The sequence below is a fragment of the Drosophila mauritiana genome, chromosome X (genome assembly GCF_004382145.1).
Source record: "Drosophila mauritiana strain mau12 chromosome X, ASM438214v1, whole genome shotgun sequence".
In the NCBI taxonomy this organism is placed as follows: domain Eukaryota; kingdom Metazoa; phylum Arthropoda; class Insecta; order Diptera; family Drosophilidae; genus Drosophila; species Drosophila mauritiana.
Window position 1 is genome coordinate 22,909,243 of NC_046672.1, and position 21,304 is coordinate 22,930,546.

General features: G+C 34.0%; 5 non-coding genes across 5 annotated transcripts; all 5 read left to right on the plus strand.

The window, feature by feature from the left end:
* Positions 1-1,115: 1,115 nt before the first annotated feature.
* LOC117148959 lies at positions 1,116-1,294 on the plus strand. The gene has a single exon (XR_004459961.1). It is a non-coding gene; the product is annotated as a 5.8S ribosomal RNA (ribosomal RNA).
* A 394-nt stretch (positions 1,295-1,688) lies between these two features.
* LOC117148954 lies at positions 1,689-5,647 on the plus strand. Its single transcript, XR_004459959.1, has one exon. It is a non-coding gene; the product is annotated as a large subunit ribosomal RNA (ribosomal RNA).
* Positions 5,648-10,079: 4,432 nt separating this feature from the next.
* Positions 10,080-12,074, plus strand: LOC117148988. Its single transcript, XR_004459988.1, has one exon. It is a non-coding gene; the product is annotated as a small subunit ribosomal RNA (ribosomal RNA).
* A 686-nt stretch (positions 12,075-12,760) lies between these two features.
* Positions 12,761-12,939, plus strand: LOC117148964. Its single transcript, XR_004459965.1, has one exon. It is a non-coding gene; the product is annotated as a 5.8S ribosomal RNA (ribosomal RNA).
* A 395-nt stretch (positions 12,940-13,334) lies between these two features.
* LOC117148998 lies at positions 13,335-17,296 on the plus strand. The gene has a single exon (XR_004459997.1). It is a non-coding gene; the product is annotated as a large subunit ribosomal RNA (ribosomal RNA).
* The last annotated feature ends 4,008 nt before the right edge of the window (positions 17,297-21,304 follow it).

Here is a 21,304-nt window from a genome sequence, read left to right on the forward strand (position 1 = left end):
CTTCCCGGGAAACCAAAGCTTTTGGGCTCCGGGGAAGTATGGTTGCAAAGCTGAAACTTAAAGATTGACGGAAGGGCACCACCAGGAGTGGAGCCTGCGGCTTAATTTGACTCAACACGGGAAAACTTACCAGTCCGAACATAAGTGTGTAAGACAGATTGATAGCTCTTCTCGAATCTATGGGTGGTGGTGCATGGCCGTTCTTAGTTCGTGGAGTGATTTGTCTGGTTAATTCCGATAACGAACGAGACTCAAATATTAAATAGATATCTTCAGGATTATGGTGCTGAAGCTTATGTAGCCTTCATTTCATGGTGGCAGTAAAATGTTTATTGTGTTGTTTCGCAAAGTTGACCGAACTTGATTATTTAGAGGAAGTAAAAGTCGTAACAAGGTTTCCGTAGGTGAACCTGCGGAAGGATCATTATTGTATAATATCCTTATCGTTAATAAACATTTGTTATAATACAAATAAATACAATTTACCAAAATAAAAATATTACAAAATGATTCCACGGAATCAAAAGTTAAAGTCAAAATAAAATGAAGATGGCTTTTATTTTATATGTGGGGCTTGGCAACCTCATAAAAAGACTTTAACATTATTAATGTTGTTGTGCGTATTTGTGGCAGTACCTACTACAACAATGGCGTTTCCTATAAAAACAAATTCTCGAAAATGGAAATCGAAGAAACTGAACAAAATTTGAAAGTAGAAGTCGAATTAAAATTAAAATAATTTTGAATGTGGTATTCAAAATAAGTGTGTGTGTATATGGACCATAATATACACGCGTTGCGAATATGTATTGTTCATCTATGTTATGAGCATACGTTGGCTAATGCAACAACCTAAAATATACAATGTTTGTACCTGTCATCCATCAGGTTAATGTTTTATATAAATTTTGCAGTATGTGTCACCCAAAATAGCAAACCATAACCAGATTTTTATGATACATAATGCTTATATGAAACTAAGACATATCGCAACATTTATTTTTAGGTATAAAAATAAATTTATTGAAGGAATTGATATATGCCAGTAAAATGGTGTATTTTTAATTTCTTTCAATAAAAACAATATTGATATTATATATAAAAATGAATTATAAAACTCTAAGCGGTGGATCACTCGGCTCATGGGTCGATGAAGAACGCAGCAAACTGTGCGTCATCGTGTGAACTGCAGGACACATGAACATCGACATTTTGAACGCATATCGCAGTCCATGCTGTTATGTACTTTAATTAATTTTATAGTGCTGCTTGGACTACATATGGTTGAGGGTTGTAAGACTATGCTAATTAAGTTGTTTATAAATTTTTTATAAGCATATGGTATATTATTGGATTAAATAATGATTTTATTCATAATATTAAAAAAGAAATGAAAAACATTATCTCACATTTGAATGTGAAAAACGAAGAGAAATATTTTCTTTTTCAATCAAATAATACTGAGAAATGTCTAGCATAAAAAATTGAAATATTTTTCATCTAGAATTGTCTCTTATTAATGATTCGGAAAAAGAAAAATCTTGGTTTTGTTATTATTCTTCGTTGGTTCGTTAAATGGATAAAAAATAACTTTGCTTACAAGAACTATTGGAACTATTTATAACGAATTTAATTGATTGTTTTATCATTTATATATAAAGAATTTATGGCAAAAATAGTTATATATACAACCTCAACTCATATGGGACTACCCCCTGAATTTAAGCATATTAATTAGGGGAGGAAAAGAAACTAACAAGGATTTTCTTAGTAGCGGCGAGCGAAAAGAAAACAGTTCAGCACTAAGTCACTTTGTCTATATGGCAAATGTGAGATGCAGTGTATGGAGCGTCAATATTCTAGTATGAGAAATTAATGATTTAAGTCCTTCTTAAATGAGGCCATTTACCCATAGAGGGTGCCAGGCCCGTATAACGTTAATGATTACTAGATGATGTTTCCAAAGAGTCGTGTTGCTTGATAGTGCAGCACTAAGTGGGTGGTAAACTCCATCTAAAACTAAATATAACCATGAGACCGATAGTAAACAAGTACCGTGAGGGAAAGTTGAAAAGAACTCTGAATAGAGAGTTAAACAGTACGTGAAACTGCTTAGAGGTTAAGCCCGATGAACCTGAATATCCGTTATGGAAAATTCATCATTAAAATTGTAATATTTAAATAATATTATTAAGAATAATGTGCATTTTTTCCATATAAGGACATTGTAATCTATTAGCATATCCCAAATTTATCATAAAATATAACTTATAGTTTATTCCAATTAAATTGCTTGCATTTTAACACAGAATAAATGTTATTAATTTGATAAAGTGCTGATAGATTTATATTATTACAGAGCGTTAATTTTTCGGAATTATATAATGGCATAATTATCATTGATTTTTGTGTTTATTATATGCTCTTGTATGATTAACAATGCGAAAGATTCAGGATACCTTCGGGACCCGTCTTGAAACACGGACCAAGAGTCTAACATATGTGCAAGTTATTGGGATGTAAACCTAATAGCGTAATTAACTTGACTAATAATGGGATTAGTTTTTTAGCTATTTATAGCTAATTAACACAATCCCGGGGCGTTCTATATAGTTATGTATAATGTATATTTATATTATTTATGCCTCTAACTGGAACGTACCTTGAGCATATATGCTGTGACCCGAAAGATGGTGAACTATACTTGATCAGGTTGAAGTCAGGGGAAACCCTGATGGAAGACCGAAACAGTTCTGACGTGCAAATCGATTGTCAGAATTGAGTATAGGGGCGAAAGACCAATCGAACCATCTAGTAGCTGGTTCCTTCCGAAGTTTCCCTCAGGATAGCTGGTGCATTTTAATATTATATAAAATAATCTTATCTGGTAAAGCGAATGATTAGAGGCCTTAGGGTCGAAACGATCTTAACCTATTCTCAAACTTTAAATGGGTAAGAACCTTAACTTTCTTGATATGAAGTTCAAGGTTATGATATAATGTGCCCAGTGGGCCACTTTTGGTAAGCAGAACTGGCGCTGTGGGATGAACCAAACGTAATGTTACGGTGCCCAAATTAACAACTCATGCAGATACCATGAAAGGCGTTGGTTGCTTAAAACAGCAGGACGGTGATCATGGAAGTCGAAATCCGCTAAGGAGTGTGTAACAACTCACCTGCCGAAGCAACTAGCCCTTAAAATGGATGGCGCTTAAGTTGTATACCTATACATTACCGCTAAAGTAGATGATTTATATTACTTGTGATATAAATTTTGAAACTTTAGTGAGTAGGAAGGTACAATGGTATGCGTAGAAGTGTTTGGCGTAAGCCTGCATGGAGCTGCCATTGGTACAGATCTTGGTGGTAGTAGCAAATAATCGAATGAGACCTTGGAGGACTGAAGTGGAGAAGGGTTTCGTGTGAACAGTGGTTGATCACGAGTTAGTCGGTCCTAAGTTCAAGGCGAAAGCCGAAAATTTTCAAGTAAAACAAAAATGCCTAACTATATAAACAAAGCGAATATAATACACTTGAATAATTTTGAACGAAAGGGAATACGGTTCCAATTCCGTAACCTGTTGAGTATCCGTTTGTTATTAAATATGGGCCTCGTGCTCATCCTGGCAACAGGAACGACCATAAAGAAGCCGTCGAGAGATATCGGAAGAGTTTTCTTTTCTGTTTTATAGCCGTACTACCATGGAAGTCTTTCGCAGAGAGATATGGTAGATGGGCTAGAAGAGCATGACATATACTGTTGTGTCGATATTTTCTCCTCGGACCTTGAAAATTTATGGTGGGGACACGCAAACTTCTCAACAGGCCGTACCAATATCCGCAGCTGGTCTCCAAGGTGAAGAGTCTCTAGTCGATAGAATAATGTAGGTAAGGGAAGTCGGCAAATTAGATCCGTAACTTCGGATAAGGATTGGCTCTGAAGATTGAGATAGTCGGGCTTGATTGGGAAACAATAACATGGTTTATGTGCTCGTTCTGGGTAAATAGAGTTTCTAGCATTTATGTTAGTTACTTGTTCCCCGGATAGTTTAGTTACGTAGCCAATTGTGGAACTTTCTTGCTAAAATTTTTAAGAATACTATTTGGGTTAAACCAATTAGTTCTTATCAATTATAACGATTATCAATTAACAATCAATTCAGAACTGGCACGGACTTGGGGAATCCGACTGTCTAATTAAAACAAAGCATTGTGATGGCCCTAGCGGGTGTTGACACAATGTGATTTCTGCCCAGTGCTCTGAATGTCAAAGTGAAGAAATTCAAGTAAGCGCGGGTCAACGGCGGGAGTAACTATGACTCTCTTAAGGTAGCCAAATGCCTCGTCATCTAATTAGTGACGCGCATGAATGGATTAACGAGATTCCTACTGTCCCTATCTACTATCTAGCGAAACCACAGCCAAGGGAACGGGCTTGGAATAATTAGCGGGGAAAGAAGACCCTTTTGAGCTTGACTCTAATCTGGCAGTGTAAGGAGACATAAGAGGTGTAGAATAAGTGGGAGATATTAGACCTCGGTTTGGTATCGTCAATGAAATACCACTACTCTTATTGTTTCCTTACTTACTTGATTAAATGGAACGTGTATCATTTCCTAGCCATTATACGGATATATTTATTATATCTTATGGTATTGGGTTTTGATGCAAGCTTCTTGATCAAAGTATCACGAGTTTGTTATATAATCGCAAACAAATTCTTTAATAAAACGATGCATTTATGTATTTTTGATTTGAAAATTTGGTATAACTCCAATTACTCAGGTATGATCCAATTCAAGGACATTGCCAGGTAGGGAGTTTGACTGGGGCGGTACATCTCTCAAATAATAACGGAGGTGTCCCAAGGCCAGCTCAGTGCGGACAGAAACCACACATAGAGCAAAAGGGCAAATGCTGACTTGATCTCGGTGTTCAGTACACACAGGGACAGCAAAAGCTCGGCCTATCGATCCTTTTGGTTTAAAGAGTTTTTAACAAGAGGTGTCAGAAAAGTTACCATAGGGATAACTGGCTTGTGGCGGCCAAGCGTTCATAGCGACGTCGCTTTTTGATCCTTCGATGTCGGCTCTTCCTATCATTGTGAAGCAAAATTCACCAAGCGTTGGATTGTTCACCCATGCAAGGGAACGTGAGCTGGGTTTAGACCGTCGTGAGACAGGTTAGTTTTACCCTACTAATGACAAAACGTTGTTGCGACAGCATTCCTGCGTAGTACGAGAGGAACCGCAGGTACGGACAATGGCACAATACTTGTTCGAGCGAACAGTGGTATGACGCTACGTCCGTTGGATTATGCCTGAACGCCTCTAAGGTCGTATCCGTGCTGGACTGCAATGATAAATAAGGGGCAATTTGCATTGTATGGCTTCTAAACCATTTAAAGTTTATAATTTATTTTATAAACGACAATGGATGTGATGCCAATGTAATTTGTAACATAGTAAATTAGGAGGATCTTCGATCACCTGATGCCGCGCTAGTTACATATAAAAGCATTATTTAATACAATGACAAAGCCTAGAATCAATTGTAAACGACTTTTGTAACAGGCAAGGTGTTGTAAGTGGTTGAGCAGCTGCCATACTGCGATCCACTGAAGCTTATCCTTTGCTTGATGATTCGATCGTTGATTTTTCCTGACAAACCATCAATTTAGTGACGCAAACACACCTCGTCAAGTTGCCAATCGTCATCAGTGACGCTTTATAATGATTGCCATTCATCAATTTAGTGACGCCTATCATATAAGACTTTAATGAATCAAGTTGCCAAACACCTCGTCATCCTCTGTTAAAGAATTTAGTGACGCATATGATATTGTCCCTATCATATAATTTTTGATATAAAGACTTTAAAGAATTGTATCAAGTTGCCAAATACCTCGTCATCAATTTAGTGACGCATATGATATTGTCCCTATCATATAATTAATATAAAGACTTTAATGAATTGTGTCAAGTTGCCAAACACCTCGTCATCAATTTAGTGACGCATATGATATTGTCCCTATCATATAATTTTTGATAAAAACTTTAAAGAATTGTATCAAGTTGCCAAATACCTCGTCATCAATTTAGTGACGCATATGATATTGTCCCTATCATATAATTAATATAAAGACTTTAATGAATTGTGTCAAGTTGCCAAACACCTCGTCATCAATTTAGTGACGCATATGATATTGTCCCTATCATATAATTTTTGATATAAAGACTTTAAAGAATTATATCAAGTTGCCAAATACCTCGTCATCAATTTAGTGACGCATATGATATTGTCTCTATCATATAATTAATATAAAGACTTTAATGAATTGTGTCAAGTTGCCAAACACCTCGTCATCAATTTAGTGACGCATATGATATTGTCCCTATCATATAATTTTTGATATAAAAACTTTAAAGAATTGTATCAAGTTGCCAAATACCTCGTCATCAATTTAGTGACGCATATGATATTGTCCCTATCATATAATTAATATAAAGACTTTAATGAATTGTGTCAAGTTGCCAAACACCTCGTCATCAATTTAGTGACGCATATGATATTGTCCCTATCATATAATTTTTGATATAAAAACTTTAAAGACTTTAAAGAAGTTGCCAAATATCAAGTTGCCAAATACCTCGTCATCAATTTAGTGACGCATATGATATTGTCTCTATCATATAATTAATATAAAGACTTTAATGAATTGTGTCAAGTTGCCAAACACCTCGTCATCAATTTAGTGACGCATATGATATTGTCCCTATCATATAATTTTTGATATAAAGACTTTAAAGAATTCTATCAAGTTGCCAAATACCTCGTCATCAATTTAGTGACGCATATGATATTGTCTCTATCATATAATTAATATAAAGACTTTAATGATTTGTGTCACGTTGCCAAACACCTCGTCATCAATTAGTGACGCATATGATATTGTCCCTATCATATAATTAATATAAAGACTTTTTAAAGAATTGTATCAAGTTGCCAAACACCTCGTCATCAACTACTATATTATGGTTGCGCCGACCTCTCATATTGTATTCTCTTATGTCTTCATAGGATTTTGGCAATTATACGAGTAAATTAAATAATATACATATGAAAATGATTAATTATTATATGTATAAGGGAAAAAATGCTGAAATATTCCCATATTATCTTAGTATTATAGAGGAAAGACCGTTGCCGACCTCTGATATTGTTCAAAACTTATGTTTATATGATTTTGGCAATTATATGAGTAAATTAAATAATATACATATAAAATGATTAAATATTATATGTATAAATGTATAAAGGAAAAAATGATGAAATATTCCCACATTATCTTAGTATTATAGAGGAAAGACCGTTGCTGACCTCTGATATTGTTCAAAACTTATGTATTTATATGATTTTGGCAATAATATGAGTAAATTAAATAATATACATATGAAAATTAATTATTATATGTATAAATGTATAAGGGAAAAAATGCTGAAAATATTCCCATATTATCTTAGTATTATAGAGGAAAGACCGTTGCTGACCTCTGATATTGTTCAAAACTTATGATTTTGGCAATTATATGAGTAAATTAAATAATATACATATGAAAATTATTAATTATTATATGTATAGGGAAAAAATGCTGAAATATTCCCACATTCTCTTAGTATTATAGAGAAAAGCCATTATAGTGAGAGGGTATAGTAGTGTAAACGACCGGAATTACGACAGAGGGTTCAAAAACTACTATAGGTAGGCAGTGGTTGCCGACCTCTCATATTGTTCAAAACTTATGTATTCATATGATTTTGGCAATTATATGAGTAAATTAAATAATATACATATGAAAATTATTAATTATTATATGTATAGGGGAAAAAATGCTGAAATATTCCCACATTCTCTTAGTATTATAGAGAAAAGCCATTATAGTGAGAGGGTATAGTAGTGTAAACGACCGGAATTACGACAGAGGGTTCAAAAACTACTATAGGTAGGCAGTGGTTGCCGACCTCTCATATTGTTCAAAACTTATGTATTCATATGATTTTGGCAATTATATGAGTAAATTAAATAATATACATATGAAAATTATTAATTATTATATGTATAAGGGAAAAAATGCTGAAAATATCCCACATTCTCTTAGTATAATAGAGAAAAGCCATTATAGTGAGAGGGTATAGTAGTGTAAACGACCGGAATTACGACAGAGGGTTCAAAAACTACTATAGGTAGGCAGTGGTTGCCGACCTCTCATATTGTTCAAAACTTATGTATTCATATGATTTTGGCAATAATATGAGTAAATTAAATAATATACATATGAAAATGATTAATTATTATATGTATAAGGGAAAAAATGCTGAAAATATCCCACATTCTCTTAGTATTATAGAGAAAAGCCATTATAGTGAGAGGGTATAGTAGTGTAAACGACCGGAATTACGACAGAGGGTTCAAAAACTACTATAGGTAGGCAGTGGTTGCCGACCTCTCATATTGTTCATTATGATTTTGGCAATAATATGAGTAAATTAAATAATATACATATGAAAATGATTAATTATTATATGTATAAGGGAAAAAATGCTGAAAATATCCCACATTCTCTTAGTATTAAAGAAAAGCCAGTGAGAGGGTATAGTAGTGTAAACGACCGGAATTACGACAGAGGGTTCAAAAACTACTATAGGTAGGCAGTGGTTGCCGACCTCTCATATTGTTCAAAACTTATGTATTCATATGATTTTGGCAATAATATGAGTAAATTAAATAATATACATATGAAAATGATTAATTATTATATGTATAAGGGAAAAAATGCTGAAAATATCCCACATTCTCTTAGTATTATAGAGAAAAGCCATTATAGTGAGTATAGTAGTGTAAACGACCGGAATTACGACAGAGGGTTCAAAAACTACTATAGGTAGGCAGTGGTTGCCGACCTCTCATATTGTTCAAAACTTATGTATTCATATGATTTTGGCAATAATATGAGTAAATTAAATAATATACATATGAAAATGATTAATTATTATATGTATAAGGGAAAAAATAATCATATTATATATGAATAATGGAAAAAAAATGAAATGTTCCTATAATCTCTTAATATATAAGAGAATAGCCCGTATGTTGGGTGGCAAACGGAATTGAAAATACCCGCTTTGAGGACAGCGGGTTCAAAAACTACTATAGGTAGGCAGTGGTTGCCGACCTCCCGCATTATTCGAAATATTTATTTCGGATTATGTTTATATTGGTTACATACAATAAAGTATATTATTATCCGTACAAATTTGTTTCTCAGTTCTATAGAACACGGGACTTGGCTCCGCGGATAATAGGAATATACGCTTTATAGATAATATCGTTGAAACAAAAGTCAAGTTTCTATTATATATAGAATAACAAATCGTTTCCATATATTATCGTTAATTTTTGGAGGCAGGCAAATATTAATTTATTACCTGCCGTATAGTTGGATTATTATATCGTTACGGTATAATACAAATATGGATTCTTATGAAAGAAATATAAAATTATATATTAAATGTGGAAATATTATCATATGCGCTTGGTTTTATGTTATATATTACCAGAGATATATATGAAAAGAGATAAATTTTAAATTTATCTTCAAAATGCAAATGATTTAACTTAATATTTATATTGGTTAAACAAAAATTGTACATGTGTGGATACAATAATTATGTATGTTGGAAATAAAATGATATTTTATAATGAAATATGTATGTATAAAAAGATAAAATTATAGAAATATATATATTACAATAATTAGATGAAATTCTTGTTATATTGGTAAAACAAGTATAAATTAAAAATGAAAATATGGATTACGAATGCTATATAAAAATGGCCGTAATCGAATGGATTTTTTTACTTATATATTTAAAATTTTACCCAAAGGCGAAATATTGAATTTTATTCAATATAATAAAAATCATGGAATTATATAAAGTGAAAAATCTATATATCTATATATCTATTATATTGCTTATTTCGATTCAAAATATATGAATGGAATATGAAGGAAAAACATTATTCTGGTTGATCCTGCCAGTAGTTATATGCTTGTCTCAAAGATTAAGCCATGCATGTCTAAGTACACACGAATTAAAAGTGAAACCGCAAAAGGCTCATTATATCAGTTATGGTTCCTTAGATCGTTAACAGTTACTTGGATAACTGTGGTAATTCTAGAGCTAATACATGCAATTAAAACATGAACCTTATGGGACATGTGCTTTTATTAGGCTAAAACCAAGCGATCGCAAGATCGTTATATTGGTTGAACTCTAGATAACATGCAGATCGTATGGTCTTGTACCGACGACAGATCTTTCAAATGTCTGCCCTATCAACTTTTGATGGTAGTATCTAGGACTACCATGGTTGCAACGGGTAACGGGGAATCAGGGTTCGATTCCGGAGAGGGAGCCTGAGAAACGGCTACCACATCTAAGGAAGGCAGCAGGCGCGTAAATTACCCACTCCCAGCTCGGGGAGGTAGTGACGAAAAATAACAATACAGGACTCATATCCGAGGCCCTGTAATTGGAATGAGTACACTTTAAATCCTTTAACAAGGACCAATTGGAGGGCAAGTCTGGTGCCAGCAGCCGCGGTAATTCCAGCTCCAATAGCGTATATTAAAGTTGTTGCGGTTAAAACGTTCGTAGTTGAACTTGTGCTTCATACGGGTAGTACAACTTACAATTGTGGTTAGTACTATACCTTTATGTATGTAAGCGTATTACCGGTGGAGTTCTTATATGTGATTAAATACTTGTATTTTTTCATATGTTCCTCCTATTTAAAAACCTGCACTAGTGCTCTTAAACGAGTGTTATTGTGGGCCGGTACTATTACTTTGAACAAATTAGAGTGCTTAAAGCAGGCTTCAAATGCCTGAATATTCTGTGCATGGGATAATGAAATAAGACCTCTGTTCTGCTTTCATTGGTTTTCAGATCAAGAGGTAATGATTAATAGAAGCAGTTTGGGGGCATTAGTATTACGACGCGAGAGGTGAAATTCTTGGACCGTCGTAAGACTAACTTAAGCGAAAGCATTTGCCAAAGATGTTTTCATTAATCAAGAACGAAAGTTAGAGGTTCGAAGGCGATCAGATACCGCCCTAGTTCTAACCATAAACGATGCCAGCTAGCAATTGGGTGTAGCTACTTTTATGGCTCTCTCAGTCGCTTCCCGGGAAACCAAAGCTTTTGGGCTCCGGGGGAAGTATGGTTGCAAAGCTGAAACTTAAAGGAATTGACGGAAGGGCACCACCAGGAGTGGAGCCTGCGGCTTAATTTGACTCAACACGGGAAAACTTACCAGGTCCGAACATAAGTGTGTAAGACAGATTGATAGCTCTTTCTCGAATCTATGGGTGGTGGTGCATGGCCGTTCTTAGTTCGTGGAGTGATTTGTCTGGTTAATTCCGATAACGAACGAGACTCAAATATATTAAATAGATATCTTCAGGATTATGGTGCTGAAGCTTATGTAGCCTTCATTCATGGTGGCAGTAAAATGTTTATTGTGTTTGAATGTGTTTATGTAAGTGGAGCCGTACCTGTTGGTTTGTCCCATTATAAGGACACTAGCTTCTTAAATGGACAAATTGCGTCTAGCAATAATGAGATTGAGCAATAACAGGTCTGTGATGCCCTTAGATGTCCTGGGCTGCACGCGCGCTACAATGAAAGTATCAACGTGTATTTCCTAGACCGAGAGGTCCGGGTAAACCGCTGAACCACTTTCATGCTTGGGATTGTGAACTGAAACTGTTCACATGAACTTGGAATTCCCAGTAAGTGTGAGTCATTAACTCGCATTGATTACGTCCCTGCCCTTTGTACACACCGCCCGTCGCTACTACCGATTGAATTATTTAGTGAGGTCTCCGGACGTGATCACTGTGACGCCTTGCGTGTTACGGTTGTTTCGCAAAAGTTGACCGAACTTGATTATTTAGAGGAAGTAAAAGTCGTAACAAGGTTTCCGTAGGTGAACCTGCGGAAGGATCATTATTGTATAATATCCTTATCGTTAATAAACATTTGTTATAATACAAATAAATACAATTTACCAAAATAAAAATATTACAAAATGATTCCACGGAATCAAAAGTTAAAGTCAAAATAAAATGAAGATGGCTTTTATTTTATATGTGGGGCTTGGCAACCTCATAAAAAGACTTTAACATTATTAATGTTGTTGTGCGTATTTGTGGCAGTACCTACTACAACAATGGCGTTTCCTATAAAAACAAATTCTCGAAAATGGAAATCGAAGAAACTGAACAAAATTTGAAAGTAGAAGTCGAATTAAAATTAAAATAATTTTGAATGTGGTATTCAAAATAAGTGTGTGTGTATATGGACCATAATATACACGCGTTGCGAATATGTATTGTTCATCTATGTTATGAGCATACGTTGGCTAATGCAACAACCTAAAATATACAATGTTTGTACCTGTCATCCATCAGGTTAATGTTTTATATAAATTTTGCAGTATGTGTCACCCAAAATAGCAAACCATAACCAGATTTTTATGATACATAATGCTTATATGAAACTAAGACATATCGCAACATTTATTTTTAGGTATAAAAATAAATTTATTGAAGGAATTGATATATGCCAGTAAAATGGTGTATTTTTAATTTCTTTCAATAAAAACAATATTGATATTATATAAAAATGAATTATAAAACTCTAAGCGGTGGATCACTCGGCTCATGGGTCGATGAAGAACGCAGCAAACTGTGCGTCATCGTGTGAACTGCAGGACACATGAACATCGACATTTTGAACGCATATCGCAGTCCATGCTGTTATGTACTTTAATTAATTTTATAGTGCTGCTTGGACTACATATGGTTGAGGGTTGTAAGACTATGCTAATTAAGTTGTTTATAAATTTTTTATAAGCATATGGTATATTATTGGATTAAATAATGATTTTATTCATAATATTAAAAAAGAAATGAAAAACATTATCTCACATTTGAATGTGAAAAACGAAGAGAAATATTTTCTTTTTCAATCAAATAATACTGAGAAATGTCTAGCATAAAAAATTGAAATATTTTTCATCTAGAATTGTCTCTTATTAATGATTCGGAAAAAGAAAAATCTTGGTTTTGTTATTATTCTTCGTTGGTTCGTTAAATGGATAAAAAATAACTTTGCTTACAAGAACTATTGGAACTATTTATAACGAATTTAATTGATTGTTTTATCATTTATATATAAAGAATTTATGGCAAAAAATAGTTATATATACAACCTCAACTCATATGGGACTACCCCCTGAATTTAAGCATATTAATTAGGGGAGGAAAAGAAACTAACAAGGATTTTCTTAGTAGCGGCGAGCGAAAAGAAAACAGTTCAGCACTAAGTCACTTTGTCTATATGGCAAATGTGAGATGCAGTGTATGGAGCGTCAATATTCTAGTATGAGAAATTAATGATTTAAGTCCTTCTTAAATGAGGCCATTTACCCATAGAGGGTGCCAGGCCCGTATAACGTTAATGATTACTAGATGATGTTTCCAAAGAGTCGTGTTGCTTGATAGTGCAGCACTAAGTGGGTGGTAAACTCCATCTAAAACTAAATATAACCATGAGACCGATAGTAAACAAGTACCGTGAGGGAAAGTTGAAAAGAACTCTGAATAGAGAGTTAAACAGTACGTGAAACTGCTTAGAGGTTAAGCCCGATGAACCTGAATATCCGTTATGGAAAATTCATCATTAAAATTGTAATATTTAAATAATATTATTAAGAATAATGTGCATTTTTTCCATATAAGGACATTGTAATCTATTAGCATATCCCAAATTTATCATAAAATATAACTTATAGTTTATTCCAATTAAATTGCTTGCATTTTAACACAGAATAAATGTTATTAATTTGATAAAGTGCTGATAGATTTATATTATTACAGAGCGTTAATTTTTCGGAATTATATAATGGCATAATTATCATTGATTTTTGTGTTTATTATATGCTCTTGTATGATTAACAATGCGAAAGATTCAGGATACCTTCGGGACCCGTCTTGAAACACGGACCAAGGAGTCTAACATATGTGCAAGTTATTGGGATGTAAACCTAATAGCGTAATTAACTTGACTAATAATGGGATTAGTTTTTTAGCTATTTATAGCTAATTAACACAATCCCGGGGCGTTCTATATAGTTATGTATAATGTATATTTATATTATTTATGCCTCTAACTGGAACGTACCTTGAGCATATATGCTGTGACCCGAAAGATGGTGAACTATACTTGATCAGGTTGAAGTCAGGGGAAACCCTGATGGAAGACCGAAACAGTTCTGACGTGCAAATCGATTGTCAGAATTGAGTATAGGGGCGAAAGACCAATCGAACCATCTAGTAGCTGGTTCCTTCCGAAGTTTCCCTCAGGATAGCTGGTGCATTTTAATATTATATAAAATAATCTTATCTGGTAAAGCGAATGATTAGAGGCCTTAGGGTCGAAACGATCTTAACCTATTCTCAAACTTTAAATGGGTAAGAACCTTAACTTTCTTGATATGAAGTTCAAGGTTATGATATAATGTGCCCAGTGGGCCACTTTTGGTAAGCAGAACTGGCGCTGTGGGATGAACCAAACGTAATGTTACGGTGCCCAAATTAACAACTCATGCAGATACCATGAAAGGCGTTGGTTGCTTAAAACAGCAGGACGGTGATCATGGAAGTCGAAATCCGCTAAGGAGTGTGTAACAACTCACCTGCCGAAGCAACTAGCCCTTAAAATGGATGGCGCTTAAGTTGTATACCTATACATTACCGCTAAAGTAGATGATTTATATTACTTGTGATATAAATTTTGAAACTTTAGTGAGTAGGAAGGTACAATGGTATGCGTAGAAGTGTTTGGCGTAAGCCTGCATGGAGCTGCCATTGGTACAGATCTTGGTGGTAGTAGCAAATAATCGAATGAGACCTTGGAGGACTGAAGTGGAGAAGGGTTTCGTGTGAACAGTGGTTGATCACGAGTTAGTCGGTCCTAAGTTCAAGGCGAAAGCCGAAAATTTTCAAGTAAAACAAAAATGCCTAACTATATAAACAAAGCGAATATAATACACTTGAATAATTTTGAACGAAAGGGAATACGGTTCCAATTCCGTAACCTGTTGAGTATCCGTTTGTTATTAAATATGGGCCTCGTGCTCATCCTGGCAACAGGAACGACCATAAAGAAGCCGTCGAGAGATATCGGAAGAGTTTTCTTTTCTGTTTTATAGCCGTACTACCATGGAAGTCTTTCGCAGAGAGATATGGTAGATGGGCTAGAAGAGCATGACATATACTGTTGTGTCGATATTTTCTCCTCGGACCTTGAAAATTTATGGTGGGGACACGCAAACTTCTCAACAGGCCGTACCAATATCCGCAGCTGGTCTCCAAGGTGAAGAGTCTCTAGTCGATAGAATAATGTAGGTAAGGGAAGTCGGCAAATTAGATCCGTAACTTCGGGATAAGGATTGGCTCTGAAGATTGAGATAGTCGGGCTTGATTGGGAAACAATAACATGGTTTATGTGCTCGTTCTGGGTAAATAGAGTTTCTAGCATTTATGTTAGTTACTTGTTCCCCGGATAGTTTAGTTACGTAGCCAATTGTGGAACTTTCTTGCTAAAATTTTTAAGAATACTATTTGGGTTAAACCAATTAGTTCTTATCAATTATAACGATTATCAATTAACAATCAATTCAGAACTGGCACGGACTTGGGGAATCCGACTGTCTAATTAAAACAAAGCATTGTGATGGCCCTAGCGGGTGTTGACACAATGTGATTTCTGCCCAGTGCTCTGAATGTCAAAGTGAAGAAATTCAAGTAAGCGCGGGTCAACGGCGGGAGTAACTATGACTCTCTTAAGGTAGCCAAATGCCTCGTCATCTAATTAGTGACGCGCATGAATGGATTAACGAGATTCCTACTGTCCCTATCTACTATCTAGCGAAACCACAGCCAAGGGAACGGGCTTGGAATAATTAGCGGGGAAAGAAGACCCTTTTGAGCTTGACTCTAATCTGGCAGTGTAAGGAGACATAAGAGGTGTAGAATAAGTGGGAGATATTAGACCTCGGTTTGGTATCGTCAATGAAATACCACTACTCTTATTGTTTCCTTACTTACTTGATTAAATGGAACGTGTATCATTTCCTAGCCATTATACGGATATATTTATTATATCTTATGGTATTGGGTTTTGATGCAAGCTTCTTGATCAAAGTATCACGAGTTTGTTATATAATCGCAAACAAATTCTTTAATAAAACGATGCATTTATGTATTTTTGATTTGAAAATTTGGTATAACTCCAATTACTCAGGTATGATCCAATTCAAGGACATTGCCAGGTAGGGAGTTTGACTGGGGCGGTACATCTCTCAAATAATAACGGAGGTGTCCCAAGGCCAGCTCAGTGCGGACAGAAACCACACATAGAGCAAAAGGGCAAATGCTGACTTGATCTCGGTGTTCAGTACACACAGGGACAGCAAAAGCTCGGCCTATCGATCCTTTTGGTTTAAAGAGTTTTTAACAAGAGGTGTCAGAAAAGTTACCATAGGGATAACTGGCTTGTGGCGGCCAAGCGTTCATAGCGACGTCGCTTTTTGATCCTTCGATGTCGGCTCTTCCTATCATTGTGAAGCAAAATTCACCAAGCGTTGGATTGTTCACCCATGCAAGGGAACGTGAGCTGGGTTTAGACCGTCGTGAGACAGGTTAGTTTTACCCTACTAATGACAAAACGTTGTTGCGACAGCATTCCTGCGTAGTACGAGAGGAACCGCAGGTACGGACCAATGGCACAATACTTGTTCGAGCGAACAGTGGTATGACGCTACGTCCGTTGGATTATGCCTGAACGCCTCTAAGGTCGTATCCGTGCTGGACTGCAATGATAAATAAGGGGCAATTTGCATTGTATGGCTTCTAAACCATTTAAAGTTTATAATTTATTTTATAAACGACAATGGATGTGATGCCAATGTAATTTGTAACATAGTAAATTAGGAGGATCTTCGATCACCTGATGCCGCGCTAGTTACATATAAAAGCATTATTTAATACAATGACAAAGCCTAGAATCAATTGTAAACGACTTTTGTAACAGGCAAGGTGTTGTAAGTGGTTGAGCAGCTGCCATACTGCGATCCACTGAAGCTTATCCTTTGCTTGATGATTCGATAAATAAATGATTTTTCCTGTAGCCAAACAAACACCTCGTCAAAGACTCCAAATACCTCGTCATCAATTTAGTGACGCATATGATATTGTCCCTATCATATAATTTTTGATATAAAGACTTTAAAGAATTATATCAAGTTGCCAAATACCTCGTCATCAATTTAGTGACGCATATGATATTGTCCCTATCATATAATTTTTGATATAAAGACTTTAAAGAATTGTTGCCAAATACCTCGTCATCAATTTAGTGACGCATATGATATATCATATAATTAATATAAAGACTTTAATGAATTGTGTCAAGTTCAATTTAGTGACGCATATGATATTGTCCCTATCATATAATTTTTGATATAAAAACTTTAAAGAATTGTATCAAGTTGCCAAATCGTCATCAATTTAGTGACGCATATGATATTGTCCCTATCATATAATTAATATAAAGACTTTAATGAATTGTGTCAAGTTGTCGTCATCAATTTAGTGACGCATATGATATTGTCCCTATCATATAATTTTTGATATAAAACTTTAAAGAATTATCAAGTTGCCAAATACCTCGTCATCAATTTAGTGACGCATATGATATTGTCCTATCATATAATTAATATAAAGACTTTAATGAATTGTGTCAAGTTGCCAAACCTCGTCATCAATTTAGTGACGCATATGATATTGTCCCAAGTTGTTAGCATATGATATTGTTTAAAGAATTTATCAAGTTGCCAAATACCTCGTCATCAATTTAGTGACGCATATGATATTGTCCCTATCATATAATTAATATAAAGACTTTAATGAATTGTGTCAAGTTGCCAAACACCTCGTCATCAATTTAGTGACGCATATGATATTGTCCCTATCATATAATTTTGATATAAAAACTTTAAAGAATTGTATCAAGTTGCCAAATACCTCGTCATCAATTTAGTGACGCATATGATATTGTCCCTATCATATAATTAATATAAAGACTTTAATGAATTGTGTCAAGTTGCCAAACACCTCGTCATCAATTTAGTGACGCATATGATATTGTCCCTATCATATAATTTTTATAAAGACTTTAAAGAATTATATCAAGTTGGTCATCAATTTAGTGACGCATATGAAAAAACACCTCGTCATCAATTTAGTGATATTGTCCCTATCATATAATTTTGATATAAAGACTTTAAAGAATTATATCAAGTTGCCAAATACCTCGTCATCAATTTAGTGACGCATATGATATTGTCTATCATATAATTAATATAAAGACTTTAATGATAATTAATAGTGACGCATATGACTTTAATGATATTTTAAAGAATTGTATCAAGTTGCCATCAACATCCTCAAGTCGTCATCAATTTAGTGACGCATAAATACCTCGTCATCAATTGACGCATATGATATTGTCCCATATAATTAATATAAAGACTTTAATGATTGTGTCAAGTTTCGTCATCAATTTAGTGACGCATATGATATTGTCCCTAGATATAAAGACTTTAAAGAATTCTATCAAGTTGCCAAATACCTCGTCATCAATTTAGTGACGCATATGATATTGTCTCTATCATATAATTAATATAAAGACTTTAATGATTTGTGTCACGTTGCCAAACACCTCGTCATCAATTTAGTGACGCATATGATATTGTCCCTATCATATAATTAATATAAAGACTTTTTAAAGAATTGTATCAAGTTGCCAAACACCTCGTCATCAACTACTATATTATGGTTGCGCCGACCTCTCATATTGTATTCTCTTATGTCTTCATAGGATTTTGGCAATTATACGAGTAAATTAAATAATATACATATGAAAATGATTAATTATTATATGTATAAGGGAAAAAATGCTGAAATATTCCCATATTATCTTAGTATTATAGAGGAAAGACCGTTGCCGACCTCTGATATTGTTCAAAACTTATGTATTTATATGATTTTGGCAATTATATGAGTAAATTAAATAATATACATATAAAATGATTAAATATTATATGTATAAATGTATAAAGGAAAAAATGATGAAATATTCCCACATTATCTTAGTATTATAGAGGAAAGACCGTTGCTGACCTCTGATATTGTTCAAAACTTATGTATTTATATGATTTTGGCAATAATATGAGTAAATTAAATAATATACATATGAAAATGATTAATTATTATATGTATAAATGTATAAGGGAAAAATGCTGAAAATATTCCCATATTATCTTAGTATTATAGAGGAAAGACCGTTGCTGACCTCTGATATTGTTCAAAACTTATGTATTTATATGATTTTGGCAATTATATGAGTAAATTAAATAATATACATATGAAAATTATTAATTATTATATGTATAGGGAAAAAATGCTGAAATATTCCCACATTCTCTTAGTATTATAGAGAAAAGCCATTATAGTGAGAGGGTATAGTAGTGTAAACGACCGGAATTACGACAGAGGGTTCAAAAACTACTATAGGTAGGCAGTGGTTGCCGACCTCTCATATTGTTCAAAACTTATGTATTCATATGATTTTGGCAATTATATGAGTAAATTAAATAATATACATATGAAAATTATTAATTATTATATGTATAGGGGAAAAAATGCTGAAATATTCCCACATTCTCTTAGTATTATAGAGAAAAGCCATTATAGTGAGAGGGTATAGTAGTGTAAACGACCGGAATTACGACAGAGGGTTCAAAAACTACTATAGGTAGGCAGTGGTTGCCGACCTCTCATATTGTTCAAAACTTATGTATTCATATGATTTTGGCAATTATATGAGTAAATTAAATAATATACATATGAAAATTATTAATTATTATATGTATAAGGGAAAAAATGCTGAAAATATCCACATTCTCTTAGTATAATAGAGAAAAGCCATTATAGTGAGAGGGTATAGTAGTGTAAACGACCGGAATTACGACAGAGGTTCAAAAACTACTATAGGTAGGCAGTGGTTGCCGACCTCTCATATTGTTCAAAACTTATGTATCATATGATTTTGGCAATAATATGAGTAAATTAAATAATATACATATGAAAATGATTAATTATTATATGTATAAGGGAAAAAATTCTGAAAATATCCCACATTCTCTTAGTATTATAGAGAAAAGCCATTATGTGAGAGGGTATAGTAGTGTAAACGACCGGAATTACGACAGAGGGTTCAAAAACTACTATAGGTAGGCAGTGGTTGCCGACCTCTCATATTGTTCAAAACTTATGTATTCATATGATTTTGGCAATAATATGAGTAAATTAAATAATATACATATGAAAATGATTAATTATTATATGTATAAGGGAAAAAATGCTGAAAATATCCCACATTCTCTTAGTATTATAGAGAAAAGCCATTATAGTGAGAGGGTATAGTAGTGTAAACGACCGGAATTACGACAGAGGGTTCAAAAACTACTATAGGTAGGCAGTGGTTGCCGACCTCTCATATTGTTCAAAACTTATGTATTCATATGATTTTGGCAATAATATGAGTAAATTAAATAATATACATATGAAAATGATTAATTATTATATGTATAAGGGAAAAATGCTGAAAATATCCACATTCTCTTAGTATTATAGAGAAAAGCCATTATAGTGAGAGGGTATAGTAGTGTAAACGACCGGAATTACGACAGAGGGTTCAAAACTACTATAGGTAGGCAGTGGTTGCCGACCTCTCATATTGTTCAAAACTTATGTATTCATATGATTTTGGCAATAATATGAGTAAATTAAATAATATACATATGAAAATGATTAATTATTATATGTATAAGGGAAAAAATAATCATATTATATATGAATAATGGAAAAAAATGAAATGTTCTATAATCTCTTAATATATAAGAGAATAGCCCGTATGTTGGGTGGCAAACGGAATTGAAAATACCCGCTTTGAGGACAGCGGGTTCAAAAACTACTATAGGTAGGCAGTGGTTGCCGACCTCTCCGCATTATTCGAAATATTTATTTCGGATTATGTTTATATTGGTTACA